Below are 7,076 nucleotides of genomic sequence, written 5' to 3'. Positions count from 1 at the left end.
TCATAAATTTTAAGTTAAATCTCAATAATTAATATAGTGTACATTAATTAACAGCATATAGAGTGTATGGAATATTATAAATCCTGTAGACATAATGAGGAACTACATACTCGTTGCCGATCTCGTAATTTCTCAAGAGGACCACTTGACCGTCGTCTGGTCGGCGGTACTTTGGGTAACCGCCGTCCGAAACATACCCAGTCTCCTCTGCGTATGGTTTCGGGTAGTCCTTGGAGCAACTGTTGTCCACTATGCACGGACACTGTGGGTTAACCCTTCCACAAGGCCCGTGTATCATCGCACGCGTGTAAGCGCTTGTTGGTTGCCGGGTCCGGTAGGTAGGCGCAAACCAAGTCGTCGACGTCCTCTGCCGTGCGCAACTTACTGTCCTCCGCCAGGATGATGAGTATGTGCGCGTGGGGCAGACCGCGTTTCTGAAACTCGATGGAACACCCTGGCCACCAGTTCGGGCCTGTCGCTCGCCGTGCTGTGAGCCGCCAGGTTGTCCGCGATCTCAGGCCACCTGGGATTGCACGTAAACGTTATGAACAGGTCGGGTTTACCGTACTTACGAACTATTCCCATGGCGTCCTGATAACACTGCTTCATGTATCGAGGACTGCCGACGGTAGAATGACCCTCCGGCCGACCGCCATGGGATCGGCCACGTCTGAGTGGTGCTGTTGGTTCACGTGGTCCATGAGCCAACAGTGACACGGGTCGGCGACACACTGACGACGGGTCGCTGCTGTTGGGAATCGGTAGCTTGGACAGTACGCTGCTAAGACGTACCACTACCGACTCCGAACAGAGGGTGGTGTGGGGTTCTTCCTCTCCATCACTGCGAGTGTGAGTATCTTGAGCAGTACGCTGCTAGGACGTACCACTACTCACACTGTTAAGAGTCAGGAGAGGGCTTCGGGAGATAATGTGAAGTTAATTTAAACTGTTGTAAGACAAGAATAATAATAATAATAATAATAACGGAAATCGAGACTGATTGCGAGATATGATGATTTGGTAGGCCGTTCTGTTCTGAATGGTGTGGTTGACAAGTTGACGGTGTGTGACCCGTACTTTCAGGTACTTTGATAAACTTTTGGAGTGTTACGGGACCTGTTCCTCTTGGGTGGTAGCACTTATTTGCTGCAGGAACTTGTGGTGAAACTTACTATTATATTTATTATACGAACTTTGGGCGGAACTTTCGTCAAAGTCGTATAATCTTCAATGGTCGCTAAGTGTATGTGCCGACAATCACTCTATACGGTGTTGCGGTGAGACATGTTCGTTTTTAATATAATGACTAATGAGTGTGTAACAATATCGTGGTGGGCTGTGTAGGTATTAAACTACATTTTGGTTTGTTGTATAAGCTACTGCGGACTTGTGGGCAACGTTTTGATGCTTATTTATGTTCAAAAGTGAGTACACGTGCTGATCGGTCGGTACCACGGTAGGTTGCGTTCGCGCACTTAGGTGTCACTAGATGGCGGCATGTATTTCAAATTAATTAAGATCTAATGGTAATTCTGCACCGTTATATAGTCCGTTCAAAATAAGAAACGTACACGGCGCACGGCGGTGACCAGTTTTCGACGGCGGCGGACAGATGTTTCTCCTGCCATGCGTCTATTTTACCGACGACGGCCGCTGACATACGACCGTTGTCGATGTATTAACGTTCGTTTTGGAATTCAGTCTCATTGTGTTCCAACCGTTCTTACCGTAAAGTGTGTTCACAATTTTATTCCTACAGACATTTTTTTTTCATCATGAGTGATTTGGGTGATATTTCTGATCCAGATGAATTGTCTACTATTTCTCCAAACAGAAAAATCCAAAAGGAAAAGTAAGTAAAACATTTTTCATATGTTATATCCACAGTTAGTGTGGCGTCTGTAGCATGCACATTAGTTTTGCTACGCTTCGTCATTTCATTCAACATTACATTATTTTTACTTAAATTTTTTGAGCCTAAAAGGTACAATTAGTGTTAAAATTAATATGCAAGTATCAGTTATATCTTATTCATGCAAAACTTGTTCTTACATCAATATGTAAAGATTTTCTGATCCAAACGTAACGTATTATTATTTTTTATTTTAATTTTTAAGCACATTTCAATATTTTCGCTAATGCTATTCGTTATCGCTTCGGTCACTCCGTCGTCGTTTGTCGCGCGGCGCTCTATCGAGACTTTGCCCCTTACCTGCAATGCCACTATCTCCTACACTCCCATTAAGGACAAAGATAAAATTAATAATTCTAAATTAATTACTACTAAGACAATTAACGGCGACTCCAGTAATCAACGGACAATCAAATTTAATAAAAATAAACTAGCTGCTCAGAACGCCTCTGATAAAATGGACACTTCAAATAATGATAACTCAACGTCGGGCGGGTGGACTACATCTACGACAAATGAAACTAAAAGAATTCATTCAAATTCTTCCGATTCGAGTTCACCACGAACGCCGACAAATAAAAACAAAAAACTATTCTTTTCCACAAATCGGTATGAAGTTTTATTACAAGATGATCATCCGTTTGCACCTCCGTCGAATAATAACAATACAGTTCAAAATCCTATAGATACTATGAATGTCGCACCAAAAGTTTTGCGGCCGCCTCCAATTTTTGTAAGAGGCTTATACAACTTTCCTGACCTATACACTAAGCTTATTGACCTCATTGGAGTTGATAATTTTTATTGCAAATCATCGACAGATCGAGTGAAAATAATGACAACAAACCCAGAATCGTATAGAGCATTGGTTCACTTCCTGAGAGACCAAAAAGCAGAATTCCATACTTTTCAACTTAAGGAAGACAAACCATTACGAGTTGTGATTCGAAACCTCCATCCAACTACACCAACTGAGCTAATTAAATCTGAGCTCGAAATGCGCCTATTTGAAGTTAGGCAAGTCTCAAGTGTTCTCCATAAGGTAAATAAATATCCATTATCTTTATTTTTTGTGGACCTTGAACCTACTGATCAGTCCAACGACATCTACAACCTCACGTCATTACTTCATACGTTAATAAAAGTGGAAGAGCCATACAAGCTCAAAACTATAAACCAATGTTCAAACTGCCAAGATTATGGGCACACTAAATCTTATTGCGGTTATCCAGCACGCTGTGTCCGCTGCGGTGCTCAACACATGACGTCCGACTGTCCAAACTCCAGAGACTTCCCTCCCAAGTGCGCACTTTGTTCCGAAGATCATCCTTCAAACTACAAAGGCTGTTCAATCTACAAGGGACCTTCAACGACGCAAAAAACCAAAGCCAAATAATCAGGTAGCTAATAATATTAATCCTAAAAATACACATGTACAAGAAACACAACCAGTGAAAGCCTCCCCGACATACCCACCCGCTACGAATTATACCTACGCCCAAGCTACTTCTAACTGCAACGCCAATAATACAGTTCCTCTTCCTCCAGATATTAATATATTATTAGCGAGTTTCATGAATGAGCTCAAACAATTAATAAGTCCATTAATAACTCTTCTCACTAAAGTAGTCTCAAATCTTTTAGATAAAAAATAATGCCCTTTTCTACAAGCAACTCCATCTTAATTCTCCAATTTAATGCCAACGGTCTTAAAACTCACGTAAATGAATTGCAATTAGTCCTTCAGGAAAATCGCATAGACATTGCACTAATTTCTGAAACTCATTTTACTAAACACTCCTACGTTCCCATTACTGAATATAATCTTTTGAAATCAAATCATCCGGACAATACTGCCCATGGAGGCGCTGCGATTTATATTAAGTCCTCCCTGCTCTATCACTTCCGAACTTCTGTCAACCCTATTTACAATCATGTGCCATTCTACTATATCTCAATAACATACCAACTACAATTGCAGTAACCTATTCACCCCCCAAGACATAATATGAACATACAAAATTATGTTGATTATTTTAGTACCCTTAGTCATAATTTTATAATAGGGGGTGATTATAATGCTAAGTATATTAGCTGGGGCTGTCGTGCAAATAACCCCAGAGGTTTGGTACTTAATAATTATACAAATCTGAAATCCTACAATATTCTAGCTCCGCCAGGACCAACATACTGGCCTACTTCCTTACGTAAAAAGCCTGATATACTAGATATCTTTGTCTCCAACACACCATCAAACTTATTCCTCACGACTGGAAATCTCCTTGAACCCACCTCGGATCACTTAGCCGTATATTTAACAGTCAGTGCTTCACCACCTAAACTATTTCATCCGAATACAGATAGGTGTAGATTTCAAGATCTAGTTGATCAAAATATAGATATGAAAGTGAGTCTCAAATCACCCCAAGAAATTGATGATGCAATAAATAAGTTAACAAGGCCAATCAGAAGCTTGGGAGGCTACACCTACTTAAGCGAAGTTTTCAAATAATTCCTTCTCAATTCCAGAACATATTCGCATCCTGATAGCTAACAAACGTAGAGCTAGGGTCTTGTTTCAACGCTCTCGCCTACCATCACATAAACAAAACTTTAATAGTCTGGCTAACTCTTTAAAAAAAATACTAGCTAAACAAAAAAATCATCTTCAAGTCAATTACCTTACTGATCTATCACCAAATAAAAGTCTTTGGGATGCTACTAAAAAGTCAATAAAATACGCAGTACCAAACACCCCGTTAGTTAAATCAGATGGCAGTTTCGCCACCTCAAATGCTGATAAAGCTGAACTACTTAAAATACACTTAGCTGACACTTTTAGCCCTCCCACTGAGATACAAACTCCTCAAAATACCGAGTTAGTTAAACAGTACCTATATAGCCCCCTTCCTCTATCTACCCACTCAATAATTTACTCCAAACGATGTTAAATATGCCATACAGAAATACAGCCTTAAGAAATCTCCAGGCTTTGATTTAATAACTGCAGAAGTTGCCAGGTGCCTCCCATAAAGAGCAATCATTCTCCTAACAGTCTTATTTAATGCTGCACTAAGATTGACGTATTTCCTACTACTTTGGAAATTTTTAATCATCATTCTATTCCATAAACCTAAAAAGCCTCCAGATCTACCTTCTTCCTATCGACCTATTAGCCTCCCGCTCTTCTTCGCAAAAATTTTTGAAAGACTAATACTAAAAAGAATCCTTCCTTGTATCTACTCTAGTAACGAACTTCCTAATACTCAATTTGGTTTTCGTGCCAATCACTCTACAACACATCAGCTGCATAGATTAGTTGACGCCATATCCTTTTCACTTGAAAAAAAAAATATTGTTCATGCGTATTTCTCGATGTGTCTTAAGCGTTTGATCGTGTCTGGCACGAAGGCCTCTTTAAATTAAAACTTTTTCTTCCACCAACATACTACTTGCTGATAAAATCATATCTAACCGACCGTCACTTCCAAGTCAGGTTTGGTTTTACCGTTTCAAACATTGCAAACATTAATGCAGGAGTTCCACAGGGTGGCATACTCTCGCCAATTGTATATAATATGTATGCCGCCGATCAACCTACCTCTCTAAATACAACTGTAGCCGAGTTTGCGGATGACAAGGCAATTATAGTTATGCATGAAGATCCAATTTCTGCTTCCCTAAATCTTCAACATCACCTTAACCTATTGTCCAACTGGTACGATAATCGGAGCGTTAAAGTAAATCAATCTAAATCACTCCACACTACCTTTACTTTTCGCCTTCTTCCCTGTCCTGAAGTTTCCTTAGCCGACATACTTATACCTTCACCTCAATCTGTTAAGTATCTAGGACTAACCATTGATCGTCGCCTCACCTAGGCGCAACATGTAAGGGAAAAAAAACTGGCCTTAAATGCACGTATCTGGTTGCTCAAAACTTTATTAACTAACAAACTTACTAAATTAAATATCAAATTACTTATTTATAAATCCTTAATTAAGCCTATGTGGACATATGGACACCAACTGTGGGGTAATGCCAAAAAATCCAATCTCAACAAAATACAAACCTTTCAAAATAAAATCTTACGTTCCATCATCAATGCCCCCTTTATATCTCTAATTTTACTCTCCACACCGACTTAAAAATGAAAACTATACACGAAGAAGCTAAAACGTATTACAAACGTTTTTTCAACAAACTGTCTGGTCACTCAAATCCTCTGATATCAGGCCTAACCACTCACACAATTCCTGGAAACATTCAACGGCGTTTAAAAAGAAACTGGTGCAGAGATCTTCTTAAGGTCGCTCCACACTATGCATGTTTCGCGTTTCGCGTTTTGCGTTTCGCGTTTCATAGTGATTCGTAGCGTTTCGTAGTGTTTCGTAGAAAAGGTATACACACTATGCATGTTTCGCGTTTCGCGTTTCGTGTTTCACGTTTCGTAGTGTTTCGTTCAGTTTCAGCTTACTGTTGTTTAGTACGATTATTTCGTTTGAACGTACAGGTTGTTCATTCTTTTTTATTTAAATAAAAATGAATAGTGATAGCGAAGATGAATTATCAATCGCCAGTGCAATTTATATTGTATTGGCTTCAAAACTAAAAAAAAAAAAACCAAAAACACGAAGATGGTGGACTACAACTATATTTAAAAATCGAGAACTGTATGTATATTTTAATAATATATATATAATATATATAAATATTTTTTTTTTATCCTAAATGATTCTATATACATTTTGTAGATATAGTGGTAATAAATTAATGAATGACCTATCATACGAGTGTTCAGGAAAATTTGAAAATTTTTGTCGAATGACTTCGGCAGATTTTGAATATTTACTGAATTTGATTGGTCCATCTATTTCTAAACAAGACACTCACTTAAGAAAATCTATACCTGCTAAGGAGCGTTTAGCTGTAACTTTACGGTTTTTGGCAAGTGGAGATAGTTATCAAAGTTTAAGCTACTTGTTCAAAATGTCGCCTCAAGTTATTTCATTAATAATAATTGAAGTGTGTGAAGCATTGAAAACAAAACTTTCTGATCAAGTAAAGGTAATTTATTGTAAATTATTAATTAATACATATTTAATAGTATTTAACATAATTAGATATTGCTAAAAAATGTTTTAATAAGTATTTTTTTTTTAAA

At 38.5% G+C, this 7,076-nt stretch overlaps 1 pseudogene; it reads right to left on the bottom strand.

The window, feature by feature from the left end:
* Positions 1 to 349: 349 nt before the first annotated feature.
* LOC111027725 lies at positions 350 to 701 on the bottom strand (annotated as a pseudogene).
* Between the last annotated feature and the right edge of the window lie 6,375 nt (positions 702 to 7,076).

Source organism: Myzus persicae, unplaced genomic scaffold, assembly GCF_001856785.1.
Source record: "Myzus persicae strain clone G006 unplaced genomic scaffold, MPER_G0061.0, whole genome shotgun sequence".
Classification (NCBI taxonomy): Eukaryota; Metazoa; Arthropoda; class Insecta; order Hemiptera; family Aphididae; genus Myzus; species Myzus persicae.
Note: the sequence above shows the minus strand (reverse complement) of the source record. Positions and strands in the feature narration are given on the sequence as shown.